Source organism: Misgurnus anguillicaudatus, chromosome 13 (assembly GCF_027580225.2).
Source record: "Misgurnus anguillicaudatus chromosome 13, ASM2758022v2, whole genome shotgun sequence".
NCBI lineage: Eukaryota > Metazoa > Chordata > Actinopteri > Cypriniformes > Cobitidae > Misgurnus > Misgurnus anguillicaudatus.
Genome location: NC_073349.2, coordinates 450,502 through 469,313, shown reverse-complemented (window position 1 = coordinate 469,313; position 18,812 = coordinate 450,502). Strand labels below are relative to the sequence as shown.

Here is an 18,812-nt window from a genome sequence, read left to right as displayed (position 1 = left end):
CCATAGAGAACTGTGTTATTAAAAATTTGACATATTAGGCAAATAATTGTGCATTTTAGAGTTGTAATATTTTCTATGGAGTACAATGATAATTTTCAGATCATGCTTCTGAACAGTAAGCCCCTTGTTTCCAAAGCTATTGGAAAAAATGAGTTGCATAGGGATTTCCCATAGAGAAATATTTTGTGATAAATATTCAATAGGCTCTGTGCACGCAACTAGTAAGGAGTTCTACTTCCGCCGCCTTGAGTGTAGGGCCGACCGTTTCCGGTCTTAAGATATGAAGTAAGGATGATATGAATCATGGCGCTGTTTTACACCCAATTTCTGCAAGATCTACCAAAGTTAACAATTACCGACGATCACCGGCTAGTACAAGCGGCATGCTCAGCCCCGAGGAGCAAAAGGGAAAAGGATTATTAAGTTACATCGACAACTATGAAGGTAAGTAATAGCATACGCTAACTGCCTTACTAGCTAGCGCTAACAGTTTATAAACGTTAGTACTGACTGACTTTGACAACTTGACAGGCTATTTGATCCTGTGCAATGGGTTTTGATGATTTACGATTATGTGTATGCATAACATGATGAATGATGTCCAAACCCTCACAGTTTCAAACAAAGATTCATAAGGGAGGGTGAGCGTCAGCCTCAGGGCTATTTGCTACAGGCTACGAGAACCTCAGAGTAGGAGTAAAAAAAAGTGTTCATCAGTTCAAAGCCTTAATCAGGTTTATGTTTTGTAGTTTTGATTTACCTAAGGGAGATAACGTTAACCTGTAACGTAGGGTTCTAATAAGCCTATCTGGCTGGTGTTTTGCAACAGGTTGCATGTATTGTAAAATTTCCAAATCGAATGTTAACGTTAGCAGCTATTTGTGTGTACTATGACATGACTAGGTTATTTCTTTTTTTTCCGTTTTGCAACCATGTGATGCAAAATGACGAATAAATTACCTTAACATACACATAGCTTTCATGGAAACCACAGAACTTGGTTCTGACGGCTGCTGTTATTTACTGTATGGTTATATAAACCATGTACAGTCAGTTATCTTTAAGGTTCATTGGCCAGTGGTATTCCAGTACTGATTTTGCTTTCAGTGTTTTTATAAAACAATATGAAATTGTAAATTGAGACAGGTGATTTATTTGGGTGTCCTTAGATTACAGTATTGTTTACAGTGTTATGCAATTGATAACCTGACATGATTTAGCCTATTTCCATAACTGGCCCACTACTTACCTGACCAGTTTACTCATTTTCTGTGAAGTATTGAAATTGTGTCCTGATTCTTAATGTGAAAATGACATATATTGTGTTAATGTTTAGATTGTCTTTGACGACTGCTCACCAGTTGACATTTCAGTGGCAGACTGTTCCTGTGTGGCTGGAAGAGCACCCGACTGAGAGCCCACCCCCTGGAAAAGAAAAAATGTCCCAACGCAAAGAGCCATGTAGACTGTAGCTCCTTGAAAATGCCTGTGTAACGATGAAATTAAGCAGACTCACAGCTACTACTGGCAGATGCAAGGCCAGCCATCACTTGCAGTGATGCAGTGATGTGATTTTGGTGTTTTTGCAGAGGAGGATTTTTTCATACAACACATTTACTGAGAGACTGTAAGGTGGCTATAATAACCATAAGGGAGATTATTTACATGGATGTTTGAATCAGTTATGGCATGTAATTTGATTAATATGCACTACATTTTTCCTCTTTAATAAATATATTACTTTAATGTGCTCTATGTGTGGCTTCCTCTTAATGCTATCAGGTCAAGTGTATAAAGCAATGCTAAACTTTCCTTAGTTGAAACGTGTAACTGTCCATCTCATAAGTTTTGGAGAATGAGGTTTAAAGGGTTCATATACATATATACTGTTGTTTGAAAAATATATTTTTAATAATGTGAAAGATGTAAACAAAATATTGTTTCATTAATCAATTCTGGTAAGTAAATGTCTAACAAAATCATAGAACATTAATTAGTATTTACAAGAAATTATTGCAAATAGAAACATTCATATAGTATTTATATGAAAACATTTTAGAAATACATTTATTATTAGAAGGTTTTTTAAGTATAAAAGAGTCAAGTCCAGTGTAAGAGAACCGGTTTGCTTCTTTTATTAATCTCCTCAACCCCTTAGTAGTCACTACGAAAGATGCCTGCTACACGCACATACAGGTAGGGTTGAAGCTGTGCCTATGGATCTTGACTTACCGCAGTATATACAGGACTGAAAACGTATCTCTGCGTTATTATAACGTGACGAATGGGAACACAACAATCTAATGCTGACTTTTTTACCCGTTGAAAGGCCAATCGCCTTTCTCTAAACATATCTCTTTGTCGCTGTTTGTTGAACTCGGTCGCTGTTGTCTCTCTGTCTACCGCTCTCGCTGTCAGATCACCGCAACGGAAGTACAGAGCCTCACAGTCAATTTCGAAACGTCAGCGGGCGCCATATTGTGCAAAGAGCCTATTGTGAGCAAATAAGTGAACATCTGAGAGTTGTAATATGTTCCCTGGAGCACATTGATGAATTCCCATACTTGTATTGAGCGGTGAACCCCTTATCTGTAAAGTAATTAAAAATAATGTATTTGCAAAGGGATTTCACATAGGGAAATTTTCTGTGATGAATATTTATTTGTGAGCAAATAAGTGAACATCTGAGAGTTGTAATATGTTCCCTGGAGCACATTGATGAATTCCCATCCTTGTATTGAGCGGTGAACCCCTTATCTGTAAAGTTATTGAAAAGAATGTATTTGCATATGGATTTCCCATAGAGAAATGTTCTGTGTTATACATGTTACACCTTGAGCATCGTGCATCAGAGCTCCGTCGAGTTCATCATCCAAATCCTATTTTCTGACTACCTTGTTCCTATTTATATAATATAACACTGCATGAAAAGTGGAATTTTCGTCAGAATGTGGCACTGTAGATTGCTGTGAAACTCCAAGTTTACGACTGCGCACGACAATTTGCAGCCAACACCGAAAACTGCCGTAAGTTGTCAGAAGTTGACGTGGGTCTTGCTTGGAAGTTGTCCCCCCTTCCCCTAATTCTAGGGGAGGCTTTAAAATGTAAATGAACATGCTGCTATACAAATGCAAATCAGGGTAGCAGCTGGGGGAGTTTTACTCAGGTAACATTCTGAGAGGTTTTAATCTTTGATTTTAAGAAAATCTTTGGTATCAGTAAAGCCAAATTACAGACTCTTAAATTTTAGTTTGAATTTATTTATTTTTAAAGTATGCTACACTGTTAACACATTGTCTTCATGATGTAAACATCACTTAATATTTTGAGTTATGGACATTTACTTAAAAAATCTTAGTTCATTTAACTTTTAAGTGTATAAAATTAATTAAACTAAAACATTCAAGTGAATGAACTTTAGCAGTACATGTTGTAAGGAACACCCATAATCCTTTGTCTCAGAATATTATGATTATTTAAGCTTTTTTACAGAATTAAGAACTAATAAGAATTTTAACTACTTAAATATTTGTTAAAATGTCATAGAGGTTTATGCTCTAATATTATTCATGTTGTTTAGTTTAAAATGATAAATTACCATTTTTGTAAATGAAAGTCAGTGTTTATTGACATAAACAACACATTGTATTGTATTGTGTTTCAGTGGAGAATCAAGTTTATTTAATGACTGACTAAGTCATGAGTTTTGTGTTATAATACCATTTATAACACTAAGAGAATTATAATTATACATTAATTAAAAATATAATTTTTTTCAACTCAGTTAACTAAGTGGGGATGTTGGACAGAGTAATTCAAAATCAACTTTAAGTTTAATGACAATCATTTATCAAACTTTTCTTCACCATTTATCACAATACTTTCAAAATATTTTTTCCTAATAATTTTTAAACTATCCCTTTAAGTAGATTCAATTTCTCCAGGCTAACAGTGTATATTAATTACTCTGTATGTAATTAGCAATAACCAATGTTAGGTAAAAAAGATACACCAAACTATTTATTTCAACAATTTTAATTGTTTTAACAGAGTTTTAATCAGGCTCAATTTGTGCATTCTATGCAAACACCATCAAACAACATGTCAAACAAAAAAGGTCTGTCCGGATGGGAATGAAGCAAGGTAACTTGTGCAATTACATCACAGCTCGAATACTGTGCATAGTGGCATGACTACAGTTTATTGAATTCACATACTGGTAATCCTGCCATACTTGTCCATCATTTACATCTCCTAACACACCCTTTGGCAGTTCTCGCTTTCGCCTTTCATCTAATTTCTCTTCAAATCCAAGTCTTTTAACAAGTCCTCCCAGAGACTGCACAACACTCTTGTAACAGTAAGAACGTATTGAATGGACATACTCTTCACCGCTCGAATATGTAGCCTATCTTAGCAAGGCAGAGCCATATTTCTTCCTTAATGCAGACCTCTGCTGTGGGTGATTGTAGAACGGGATGTGACCAAGTCCTGCAAACCTTTGTACCATCCCGTCTGCGCTCATAGGTTTCAGTAAGCATGTACACTGTCATACATTTTGGACAAACCACATACTGTAAGAAGTCGTCACGGAGGATACCAGTCAATTTCATCATGGCCAAAAGTTTCATCAACAAGTGTTCTGTTTTTTCACTTCTGGACTGATCACTTCCATGCTCCTCCCCATCTTGTATGTGAGGATAGGCTTCACTCTGCTCCTCAGCAAGGATTTCCCCCTCTTCATCCACATAGTCATCCTATGGAAATTTAAAGGACATATTTAAAACACATGCAATGCACATACTCAGCACCACCATTAGACCATTAGAGATTGAAAAGTCCATCATGAATATGGCCATTTGAGATTGAAAACCCCATCGTTAATATGGTCATTTGAGATTTAAAAAGAACATAATTAATATGGTCATTTCTCATCAATATAGCCATTTGAGTATGAAAAGATTTGAAAACTGTAGTTGGAAAAGATCATGTGCATCTCAAACAGCTAGCTTTATCTTAGTGCAATGAACCAGTTAAGTACTTTGTGGGAACTTCATCCACTTCAACTTCATTTTAGTTTTTTTTATACTTTATAAAGTGTGTTTATACTTTAGTTGCTCTCATTAGTTAACTAACAGAAATTTGAGAGTGGAAAACAATAATGTGGGTGAAACATGTTAGGTTTTTCCATTTTAGCTCTGGATCAGCATGTACTGAATTTTGTACTGGTATATCCAAATGTAATTTCATGCTTACCACACAACAGGAGATGTCCAGGAAAAGATGAATGCTTTGGTCATCTGCTGTTTCGTCTGAAAAACAACAAACAGAAGATACCGTTATGCATTATAGCGCGATATTCCTATTTAATTATAAATTAATTTATACTATTAAAATAACAACAACAGTGATAATCAACCACATTTAACTAGACCAGGGGTCTCCAACCTTTTTGTGAGCAAGGGCTGCCACAATGGATAAAACATGCTGGATGGCTACTTTTTGATATAGCATACTCAAAATGTTTTTGTTTAACTTGTTGATTTTATTTTATTTTATTTTACTTGTTGATATGTTTTAGTATTGTTTAAAATGTTAACATACGTAAAGCAAGCCAAGCTTATATAAAAATATGTAATTATGCTCACCGTTGTCTGAACTGCAATTCGCTGGGTGCATTTCTTCAAATTCTTCAATCACTTTTTTTTCTGGGTCCTCGGATTGCATTTCACTTTCACCAATCTCTCTAACTCCAGTAAAGTTATCCTCCGGGTCTTTACACATGACAGGACATAACTCACAGCGGGTTCATGACTGGATAGCAGCAGGCCCTGTACGTTATCTGACCTGACGTAGTCCTTTTGGATTTTTTCTCCCAAACTCCATTTTTGAAATAGCGCTTTCTGTGGTCAAAATACTGTGTATGACACAGTTCAGTGTTGCAATGTTCACAGAAGCGCCAAGGTCATTTCTTCAGTCTTGGGACTTCCATCTTTCAACTGACAGCACACTGTGTTGATATCACACAGAGCTCCTGGCACATCGCGTTTGTTGTTTATATCATACGCATGCGCGCACGTCTCACAAGATTTTCCTTATATCAATAACCTCGCGTGTGATTGGAGGAGCCCGACAGGCTTCTCGCTTTCGTCCAATCGCGTGCGAGGTCATGGCCACGGCTCACACAGCAGTACAAGAGGAGCATTAAGAGATGTTTGGTTTGGTGGACGTCCTCGTGTGTGTTTGTAATTAGGTTAAGCTTGCATAGACTATAGTAATTTTTTTTTGTTGTTGTGTAAAATAGTATAGAAGTTAGCTGAGGATATTGTGGGAAAAAGCTGCGGGGATATCGACCGACGGCCTGTATAGGTCCGGAACGATATTTCTGTGGGTTTTTTTCTGTGGTATCATTTAGATGATAGGTAGAGAAATGGAATTAGAAAGTGATAGTATGGACGGGGAAAGTGAAGGGGAAGGTAGTAGGCAGGGGAATGAATGGGTTGAGGTAAGGAGTAGGGAAAAAGGTCGGAAAAGAAGGAAAGAGGATTCGTCTAGTTTGGAAGGGTCGGAGAATGAGAGAAGGGAGGTGAGGAGTACAGAGGAGGAATTGCTAAATATAGTAGTTAGGTTTGAGGGGGTAGGAGGGATTAGGAAGATTGATCCGATTAAACTCACAAATATTATAAAAGGTCAGGTTGGAGAAGTAAAATATGCAAGAGTGTTAGGAGATGGAAATTTGTTAATAGGATGCAAAAGTGAAACCCAAGTAGACAAGGTAAAGAAAATGACGAGCATTGGGAAAATTAAAGTAACTAGGATAGTGAGAGTCGGTGGGGAGAGAGAAACTGGCGGTAAAGGAGTGATCTATGGTATACCTCTAAGTGTTAAGGTTAAGGATCTGGAGAAACATTTGAAAGTAGCAGGAAATAGGGTGATGAGTGCGAAAAGAATGACCAGAGGAATAGAGAGGAGAGAAACTGAATCCATTCTGCTAATATTTGAGGGAGAAGTGATACCAAAAGAGGTATATTTTGGATATGTAAGATATAATGTGAGGGAGTACTTTAAAAAACCTACAAGGTGTTATAATTGCCAAGAGTTTGGACATATAGCAAAGATGTGTAAGGGAAAAAGGAAATGTGCTAGATGTGGGGGGATCATGAGTATGGGAAATGTGAGGAGGGTGTGAGACTTAAATGTTGTAATTGTGGAGGTAATCATAGTGTGGCATTTTGGGGATGTGAAGTGTATAAAAAAGAAGTGGAGGTGCAGCAAATGAAGGAAAAACAAAAGGTTTCATATGTTGATGCAGTTAGAATGGTAGAGCAGGGAAATAAGAGTAAGGAAGGAGCCATTAAAGAGAAGGTGATGGGAGAAGAAGGTCAAGACAAGAGGAAGGCATGGATAGAGAAGAAGAAAATGGTGACATTCATAGCAGGGGTAATTAATGCAACATATGAAATCAAATCAAAAACAGAAAGGATCCAGATTATTGTTAAAGCAGCGGAACATCATCTGAATATGATTGGATTGAAGTGGGAGGAGATAAATGATGAATTGAGAATGCAGGCTAGTCAAGAAATAGTATGTGGTAGAAGCTAATACTAATGGTGTTAATACTGCAATGGAATGCGAGGAGTCTGATAGCTAATGGACAGGATTTTAAACGAGATGTATTAGAAAGAGAGGAAAGACCAGATGTTGTGTGTGTACAAGAAACGTGGTTAAAACCAATGTTAGATTTTATATTGTATGGATATGTTGCAGTAAGGAAAGACAGAAGGGAAGGAGGGGGAGGAGGATGTGTTACATTTATAAAGCAGGGTATACCATATGGAGTAATTGATGAAAGGAGTAAGCAAGAATGTGTAATAGTGAAGATATGGGCAAGAAATAAAGAAATTATAGAAATTAATTATTATAATCCATGTCAAAGGTTAGAACTAAAAGAACTAGAGGAAATAGGAAGTCAGAATAGTGGTAGTATTGTATGGTGTGGTGATTTTAATGGGCATAATACGTTGTGGGGTAGTGAAAAGATGGATAGTAATGGAAAGATAATAAAGGAGTTAGCAGATGAGTTGAATTTAGTGTGTCTAAATGATGGTAGGGGCACAAGAATAGATCTCAAGACGGGAAAAGAGTCTATTATTGATTTAACTTTGGTATCAAGTAGTACAGCAGCAAAGTGTGATTGGACAGTATATCAAGAAGGAACAATATGAAGTTATCATTACCATATATGGTGTAAAGTAAATATAGAAATTCAGTTGGAAACAGGAGTTATAAGTGGAAAGTGGAATTTTGATAAGGCAAAGTGGGAAGAATTTCAGGAAATTACTAATATGTATTTTAGTCAGATTAGTAATGATGAAAGTGTAAGAAGTCTAGATAACCAAATTAAGCAGGGAATTAAAATGGCAGCAGCAGAGACTATTCTGAAAAGTAGTGGAAGGGGGAATAAGAAAATAATGCCCTGGTGGGATGACAAGTGTAGGGTAGTAGTAAGGAAGAGAAATAAAGCATTTAAGCAAGTCAAGAGATCTCATAATTTTGAACACCTGATCCAGTATAAACAAGCACAGGCAGTAGTAAGACGGACAATAAGACAAGCAAAAAGAGAGTACTGGGAAAAATATTGTAGCAAAATTGGATATGAAACTCCGGTAGGTGAAATATGGAAGATGATAAAGAGAATGGGAGGGGACAGGAAGGACTGGAGCTATCCTGTGTTGAAAGAAGGTGAAGAGACAGCGGTAACAAATAAAGAGAAAGTGGAGATGATGGCAAATACTTTTGCAAGAATAAATAGTTCTGGTAACCTGTCTGAAAAAGGAAGATGTGATAGGGAAAGAACAAAAGAGAAATATAGACATGCATGAGGTAGAAAAGAAAGTGGTAATGAAATGTTTGATGCCCCCTTTAGTATGGGAGAGTTAAAGAGAGCCCTGATGAAAGCTAGAAACACAGCTCCTGGTAAGGATGAAATATGTTATAACATGATAAAACGTTTAAGTGATGAGAGTCTTGGAAAGTTACTGATGTTGTATAATAAAGTATGGGAAGAAGGTAGTATGCCAGAAAGCTGGAAAGAAGCGGTAATAATACCAATAAAGAAACCTGGTAAGGATGATAGTAAACCAGAAAATTATAGGCCTATAGCACTGACGTCGCATGTATGTAAGATAATGGAGCGTATGATAAATGAAAGGTTAATATATTTTCTGGAATCCAGGAGTTTAATAGCTACATGTCAAAGTGGTTTTAGGAAAGGAAGAGGTACAATGGATGCAATAATATGCTTTGAGGATGAAGTGGTGAAAGCCCAAATAAGCAAAGAAATAGTGGTGGCAGTATTTTTTGATGTGGAAAAAGCGTATGATATGATGTGGAGGGAGGGCCTCTTAATCAAAATGCATTTATTGGGTATTGGGGGGAAAATGTTCAATTGGATTAAAAACTTTCTAGAGGGAAGAATGATTCAAGTGAGAATAGGAGTAGAGATATCCAAGCAGCATGTGGTTGAAAATGGAACACCTCAAGGAAGCGTATTAAGCCCAACGCTGTTCTCCATTATGATAAATGATGTTTTTACAAGTACACCAAGAGATATGGGTAGGTCTTTGTTTGCTGATGATGGAGCGCTATGGAAGAGAGGAAGAAATATTGAGCATGTAGTTAGGAAGTTGCAAGATGGTATTAGCCAAGTGGAAAAATGGGGTGATGAATGGGGCTTTAAATTCTCAGTTGAAAAGACTAAGGTAGTATTTTTCACAAGGAAAAAGGTAGGAGAATACCAGTTAAAGCTGTATGGGAACAACCTAGAAAAGGTGGAGTGTTTTCGCTTTCTGGGTGTTTTATTTGATGCTAAGTTAACATAGAAGAATCATATAAGACAGGTTGTTGACAAATGTAAGAGAGTTATAAACATTATGAGATGCCTTTCAGGACTACAGTGGGGAGCTAGTATTACAGCTCTGAGGTATATTTACACAGCACTAATAAGATCGAGATTAGACTATGGATGTATAGCTTATGGGTCAGCATCGAAGACTGCATTAAGAGAACTAGATATAATTCAAGCTCGAGCGTTAAGAATTTGTATTGGAGCAGTAAGAACTACACCAGTATGTGCAATGCAGGTAGAAGCTGGGGAGATGCCATTAGAGTTACGTCGAAATCAATTAACAGCTAATTACTGGATCAATTTGAGAGGACATAGTGACAGCCACCCAACAAAAAAGGTATTACAAGCAAGCTGGGAGAAGGAGAAAGGAAACAGAAAAAGCTTTGGATGGATTGGAGATCAAATAGCAGCTGATATGAGAATAAGTAATATAGAATTTGAAGAAAGTAATATATGGCCAAATAGACCATTATGGCTACTAGAGTATCCAAAAGTAGATAAAGAGCTACTAAATACAAGACAGAGTGGTGAGCCATCAGATACTGTAGCAGAGTATTACAGGAGGAGGGAATGCATATATAAGACATATATTCAGATTTTTACGGATGGATCAAAAGAGGGAAACATAACGGGTTTAGGAATGACTGTGCCTAAGTATAAGATAGAAATGTATAAAAGAACATCTGATCATTTGAGTGTATATGCTGTAGAAATGTGTGCTATCATGATGGCAGTGCAGTGGATTGTAGAGAATAATAATCAAGATTTTGTTATATGCAGTGATTCTGTATCGACGCTTATGAGCATTGAGGCGGGTGCAGCTAAAAGTCATCAGGGTCTACTTTATGAGATTTTATTTAATTATACAATAGCAATTAGACAGGGGAAAAATGTTGCTTTCATGTGGGTTCCGGCACATTCAGGTATTAAAGGAAACGAGGAAGCTGACAAGCTAGCAAAAAAGGCAGTAAAAAAGGAAGATGTTGAATTGCATATTAAATTAGCTAAATCAGAAGGTAAGAGTATAGTTTGGAGTGAAACAATGGAGAAATGGCAGCAGCAATGGAGCAATGAAACAAAGGGAAGACACTGTTATTCCATACAAAGTAGTGTAGGTGGCATTAGAAGTAAGGGGAGAAACAGGAAAGAGCAAGTTATTTTAAGTAGACTAAGATTGGGACATAGCAACTTAAATAGCACTCTTCATATTATAGGAAAGCATCCAACAGGTTTGTGTGATTATTGTCAGGAAAGGGAGACTGTGGAGCATATCCTTATATCATGTGGGAAATATAATCAGGAAAGGCAAGAAATGATGGAGCAGCTACAGGGTATCGAGCAAATAGATCTAAATCATGTTAAAAATATTTTATATTTAGCGGAAAAGGGACAAGGAGCAAGTGTTTTTTTTGACTCTCTAAAAGAAACTGGACTGGATAAGAGAATTTAAGAGACAAATATAAACAGAAGATGGCAGTAGTGCAACAAACCGGATGCAAGCTGCCGTTAAACACCAAAGAAGAAGAAGAAGAAGAAGAAGTTTGGTGTTTGTAACTCTCCAAGAAGAGAAGACGGGTGCACAATCCCAAGATTGCGGTAAGAATAATTTTATGTAAAAGCATATTTTTAAGTAGCCCAAGCTAAAAGCCCAAGCTGTATGTTTTATTGCTTAGAGGTGTTTTTGTCTTGTAATTTTTAGGAGGCTGTACGGCGTCTCTGAGGCACACTGCAGGCGCTTTGAACCAGAGCAAAGGTAACGTTACGATTTAAAGAATATGCTTTTATTCTTGTATAAGGAAATAGATACGTTAATAGATCCGAGCTTAAACCCGCACATTTTGTTTTCACAGACTAACGTCGCCTCATAACGAAGCCGTGACCTCCTATTTGGTTGGGGCTATTTTAGCAAGTCCACATTTAACTGCTGAGAATGACGACATTGTTTGTAAGTATAACTTCTAATGTTTTTCCTCATTTCTTGTTTAATTGTACTGTGACTCTGTTTATTAATACCAGTCTCATTTAATTGTTTTCCAGCTGCCTGTAAGACGTATTATGAGTCGGTTCGCCGGAGCTTCAGATACAAACAACCTGCACTCGCATCGCGGGCGGAAAATGCGAAAAGTTTAGCTCGGAGTCGATCCAGAAGAAAAAGGGTAAGATTTATTATATTAGATCAGTTTTTTGTCAATGTGAGTATTTTTCTGGTCACTTATTGTCTTTATTGATTATATTACAGTTGCTGGAAGCGAGACGAAGTGTGCTGGCTGAGGGTGAGATGGACATTTGAAAGTGCGCCACCATAGATCTCATGTCTGATGAAGACTGCATTGTTGACGGGCTGTCTGGATGGATTGTACGGCCACCGCCCTCTCGCAGCCTGGAACTCTCCGAGCTCTGTGCCACGCTGCAATTCAGATTAGAGGCGATACCAAAGTACAGGGGAACTCACCATATATGCCTGCAAAAGCGACTTTTTTTACAACGTTTTTGAGTTTTTTTCTTTTTCTTTTTTCAACACTTGATAACTTTGAAAAAGATTTTTAGGGATCTTTCCCGAATGTCTTGGGCACTTTTTGACGTGTTTGGAGGACAACATAAGAGACATTATGGTGCTTTGTACATAGTTGTGTGTTTCTAATTAAAGCTCTTTCTTTGAATAAACAGCTGTGTGTTTATAAATAAACCTCTTTGTTTTCTCTTATATTTCTTGATGGTGTGAATAATGAAGTACATAGCACAATGACATTATTATATAAAAAATTAATATCACATAAATTATATATTTATTATTATTGGGGTTTACATTTATAATGAGCCAGGGTGCCCAATAACCCCCCTCTTTAGAGTAACGGCCCGACTTGAATTTACTCACTCTGTATTGGCTGAAGCCACTTCTTTTAAACAAGAAAAATCCCTTGTGATTGGTTTGAAGTGATCTGCCAACCATTCACGGGAGATTTTACTTGTTTTTAAAGTAGTGGCTTCAGCCAATACTGAGTGAGTACATTCAAGTGGGCAGTTACTCTAGTTTCGCTGCTATTCACATGCTAATTAGACTAGAGACGCTCTACCTGGCCGGCAGAGGTTTCGCTGCTATTCATATGCTAATTAGAGGCATCGTACCCCCGCGGGGCTCTCCACCTGCGTCATGGTTTGTTTGTGACACAGACGAACGCGACGCTCGCTGCCTGTAAATTGAGGAAAGCTGCCGAAAATTAGGGAGATTTCCGGGAGCCTACAGGCGCTTACGGGGACGAAAATCCCACTTTTCATGCAATATGTTTTCATGTAACATATTAGTTTATCTCAAGAATACTTTACCGTGACAACTATTGAGCAGTACTACCACGTGAAACCATTTATCACTAATAAACACCCAGTGTTAGCATATAGCCCGTTAGCATCAACAAACAGGTGCCGGCTTTAGTTACCATTTGCCGATCTAATGGCGGACTCATCCGATGTATGCTACTCAGACCTGTCCTCACCTGAGCGGGAAGCTGTGGAGCAGTTGATACCCGGTTATCGCAGATCCTACGAGACATACAGCGCCCAGTTCACCCAGGCTCCAGACGTCCACAAGCGACCGAGGCGTGCAAAAAGCAAACACCCTACGCGGTGCAGCTTCACGGGCCGCGCTGGAGGGAACAGAGACGCCATCGCCCAGAATGAAAGCGATCGGGAAGCCGTGGAGGAGCTGCTGCCGGCCTTCGCAGATTCAGCGTGCCTCACATCACCCTGGCTACAGACGTCCGCAGGCGATCGGGGCGTGCTGCGAGCGAGCTTTTCTCGCAATGTAGCTTCACGGACCGCGTCCAGGTGACCGAAGACGCCATCACCCAACATGAAAGCGGTAAGACTCCGCTTGTTATTGTAACCTGCATTACTTGCCACATGTACAGTTTAGCTTCTTCCATCAGCATAGAGGGGTTTACTTGTGCTAAGTGTATTGAAGTAGTAAGGCTGACGGAGAAGATTGCAGAACTAGAAGCGCGCATCCAAACGCTAGTTGATGACAGCAATACCGCTAATGCTGCAAACGCTAATACCGCTAATGCTACAAACGCTAATACCGCTAATGCTACAAACACTGTTTCGGGTGCGCCTAGTGTTAAACGTAATACACATAGCTCGGTTCCGGCATCTGAGTCAAGGCGGCCGACTAACTGGGTGACTGTCAGGCGGCACAGTCATATCCGGTGCCCACCCAAGACCCCCCTGGTAATTTCTAACAGGTTCGATATTCTAAGCAATACACCGACTAAGCAAGTGCCTTGGTTATTGGAGATTCGATACTTAGGAACGCGAACATTGAGGCACCAGCCACCATAGTTGATTGTATACCGGGAGCCGGGTCTTCAGACATTAGATCAAAACTTAAAGTGCTGGCTAATGCTAAGCGTAAGTTTTCTAAAATTGTTATTCACACCGGCACGAATGACACCAGACTCCGCCAATTGGAGATCACCAAAGATAATATTAAAGAGATATGTGAAATTGCTAAAACAATGTCAGACAATGTAATATGCTCTGGGCCGCTCCCCGCCTACCGGGGGGATGAAACTTACAGTAGATTATTGTCTCTTCACGACTGGATGTCAAAATGGTGCCCTCAGCATAACGTAGGGTTTATAGACAATTGGAAGCATTTCCGGGGGAGACCTGACCTGCTAAAGAGAGATGGCCTCCATCCGTCTCAGGATAAATCTGACCAATAGTTTTACTTCTAATACAGTCTGACTATCCAGGGTACAGGTCAGGAAACAGACGGATCGGCTTAACCGTCCGTCTGTTAGCTGCCGTGATATGTCAAGATCACTTATATCCCAGCACTTCGAGTCAATCTTACCAGAATATCAACACATTTCAACTGTATCTGTTCCCCGAACAAATAAATACAGAGCACCGCTTGCCACATCTGGTACAAATCTGATTAATATAAAATTAGAAAACAATACATTAACAGATGAACCTCGAATGTTAAAATTCGGCCCTCTTAACATTAGATCGCTTACCAATAAAGAACCTATTGTCAATGAAATAATTACAGACCAAAACTTGCACTCTGTTTAACAGAAACCTGGCTTAAAGCAGACGACTACATTAGTTTAAACGAATCCACCCCACAAGACTATTATTATTATAAACACGAACCTCGATTAAAGGGGAGAGGGGGTGGTGTAGCTACAATATACAACAAGATTTTTAAAGTAAACCAAAAATCTGAACTAAAATTTAAATCATTTGAACTAATGTTGTTAAATATGGAAATAACTGATCGTAACCACAAACAGCTCTCTTTTGCCTTAGCTACAATCTATAGACCTCCGGGCCACCATGCAGACTTCCTTAAAGAAATAGCAGATTTCCTGTCTGAGCTTGTAGTCACTGTAGATAAAGCTCTTATCGTTGGTGATTTTAATATTCGTGTGGATAACCCAAAAGATGCATTAGGACGTGCGTTTATGGATGTTGTAAATTCTCTCAATATTAGACAAAACGTGACAGGGCCAACGCATACTCGTAAGCACACATTAGACTTAATTCTGTCACTCGGACTCAATATTAATGACATCAAAATATCACCTCAGAGTAATGCAGTTTCTGATCATAACCTTGTGTCATACACTGTACTTCTAGATAGGATCACTCAATCCACAACATGCTACAGATTAGCCAGAACAATAATTTCCACCACTAAAGATAGCTTTATTATCACTCTTCCAGACCTGTCCCAAATTAAACATGTAGCAGATAACTGTGACAATCTAGATATTGTAATAGAAAACCTAAACAATGTCTGTTCTAACACATTGGATGCCGTTGCTCCCATTCGAAAAAAGAGAATCAAAGAAAAACCGCCAGCTCCATGGTATGACCATCACACCGCAGCCCTCAAAAAGGCAACTAGGAAAATGGAAAGAAATTATAGAAGCACAAAGTTAGAGGTATGGCGTACAGCATGGAAAGAGAGTGTTAAACAATACAGACAGGCTATTAAAACCGCCAGATCTACCTATCTTAGCAAGCTTATAAATGAGAATCATAATAACCCTCGTTTCCTCTTTAGCACAGTTGCAAAACTGACTAGAAACAAAGAACAAACAGAAACCAATAGTAAACTTCAACACAATAGTAACGCCTTCATGAACTTCTTTTCTAACAAAATTACGGCTGTAAGGGAAAACATCGTAGCTACCCAGGCAGCCACCACTCTACCCGTTAGTTCACTTAACACTAGACTACCATACGAACATCTTGATTCATTTAAACCTACTACAATAGATGAGCTCTCTAGACTAGTTACAACATCCAAATCATCGTCCTGTATATTAGACCCCGTTCCCACAAAACTACTTAAAGAGGTATTCCCTGTAGTGTCAACCCCGGTTCTAAATATCTTTAACTCATCGCTAAAAATAGGATACGTTCCAACAGCTTTCAAACTAGCAGTTATTAAATTGCTGATTAAAAAACCACAGCTTGATCAGGGAGAGCTTAATAACTTTAGACCAATCTCAAATCTCCCTTTTCTTTCGAAAATATTAGAAAAGGTAGTGGCAAGCCAGTTACGCACATTCTTGACAAATAATAGTACATATGAAAAGTTCCAATCAGGATTCAGGCCCCACCATAGCACAGAGACAGCGTTGCTTAGAGTTACAAATGACCTCCTATTAACATCCGATCGTGGTGAAATCTCAATTCTTATATTATTAGACCTTAGTGCAGCCTTTGACACAATAGTTCACACAATCTAACTCAATAGACTAATAAACTATGTTGGTATCAGTGATCAGGCGCTAGCCTGGTTTAGGTCGTATCTAACCAATCGCTATCACTTTGTTTATGTAAACGAGGAAGAGTCATATCACTCCCTGGTTAAATAGGGTGTACCGCAGGGATCAGTTTTAGGTCCTATCCTGTTCTCGTTATACATGTTACCCCTAGGAGACATTATCAGGAAACATAACATAAGTTTTCACTGCTATGCGGATGATACCCAGCTTTACATCTCCTCACATCCCAGCGAAACACACACGTTTTCTAAGCTAACAGACTGCCTTAGCGATGTTAGTGACTGGATGGCACATAACTTTCTTAAGCTGAACTCCAATAAGACAGAGATACTTATTATTGAACCGAATCGCTACAAACATAATATGTCAGATTACAAGTTGCAAATAGATGGCTGCACTGTGGTGCCATCTTCCACGGTTAGGAACTTAGGTGTGATGTTCGACAGCAACTTATCCTTCGATAGTCATATGGCCAACGTCTGCCGCACAGCATTCTTCCATCTTAGAAATATCTCGAAAATACGCCATATACTGTCTACATTCAATTCAATTCAATTCAATTTTATTTATATAGCGCTTTACACAATACTCAATTGTTTCAAAGCAGCTTTACATTAATAGAAGCAGTAAAAGCACAGAAAAACGACAGAAAGCATAAGATAATACACAATAGCATAAGCAGTCAAATTTGCTGCGGCTATGACGCAACATTATGAGCGAGCATATTCAGGGGTGCAAACTTGTCACCTTTCGGCGATATTCGCCGTTTTTGATCCAAAATAGGTCATTCTTGTGATTCGTCTAGATCCGATGAGTTTTTGAAAATGAGGGGTGAGGGGGTCTGCAACAGGGTAGCAGTAAATGAAATTATGAAAATCATGTCCAGCTATTGTGGTAACGATGTCAAATTACTAGCCAGTTTGGCGGGTTATGTTTTACAATTTATAGCCCCCTCATTTGCTGCCGAAGTTTAAGCAGTCTGCAGATTGAGTGCACACACTTAACTCATAGTATTTTCTCATTCTAGGTTACGCGCCCACGTCACGTTGCTGCGCGCGTGGTCATAAAAGCTTAACATTTGTACACCGCAGTTTTAAATTAAGTGATTTTAAGACGTTGAAACACAAACAACAGTGCTATATGCGCTATATACCTGTTTCTGTTTGAGAGGAGCGTGAAAACCGCGTATCCGCTTCTCATTAAGCTTGTGAGTATTTTTGCCGCTGTATTAGCCTTTAATACAAAAATGCGTCAAAAGTCCCGGTTTTTGCAACTGTCCTCATATAAACACGACAATTCAGGGCTTAAGAGAAAGTAAACAGCTAAAAGAGAAAACACATGTGTAACAGTATATTAGATCCGGAGTCAGAATTCGGTCTTAAAGGGGAAGTTACCTAATTTTGCTCCTGTCTGTCACTCGTGTTAATCAAACAGTATTGAGAGAAAATCTCTCCCTGCTCTTAACTGAATCACTTTTCTACCTTTAATAACATTTGTACGTCGAATTGTACACGAGTTTGATTCAAGTTGCTCGTTCAGGGTTCATATTCTTAGAGCTATGACTGTGAAACAGAAAAAACACTAAATTATTTGTTTATGTGTACTACTAAATAATAATAAAAACGCACATTTCTGTAACACTTTACAAAAAGGTTGTATTTGTTCACATTAGTAAATGCATTATGAACGAAAAATGAACATTATATTGTATATAAGCATTTATTAATTCTTGTTTATGTCATTACAGTAATTGGTATTAGTAATTGATGTTGCATTAACTAATGCTAACAGTTTCAAATTTGATTTAAATTAAAATGCTAAAATGAATAAGATTTACAATAAATAATGACAAATTATAATATGTATGTATGTATGTCATGTCACACATGTATGTTCATATATATATATATATATATATATATATATATATATATATATATATATATATATATATATATATATATATATATATATATATATATATATATATATATATATATATATAATGAACGCTTGTGTCTTCGTCACCTTTTTCACCCCTGATGAGTTTGCACCCCTGATCAGGCCCGGATTGGCCATAGGGAGAACCAGGAGGATTCCCG

General features: G+C 38.1%; 2 long non-coding RNA genes across 2 annotated transcripts; both read left to right on the top strand.

The window, feature by feature from the left end:
* Positions 1–228: 228 nt before the first annotated feature.
* On the top strand, positions 229–1,750 carry LOC141369356 (uncharacterized). The gene is made up of 2 exons (XR_012373029.1): positions 229–444; positions 1,337–1,750. It is a non-coding gene; the product is annotated as an uncharacterized lncRNA (long non-coding RNA).
* A 7,652-nt stretch (positions 1,751–9,402) lies between these two features.
* Positions 9,403–12,755, top strand: LOC129431354 (uncharacterized). Its single transcript, XR_012372804.1, has 5 exons — positions 9,403–11,503; positions 11,607–11,660; positions 11,758–11,852; positions 11,945–12,063; positions 12,147–12,755. It is a non-coding gene; the product is annotated as an uncharacterized lncRNA (long non-coding RNA).
* Positions 12,756–18,812: the final 6,057 nt, after the last annotated feature.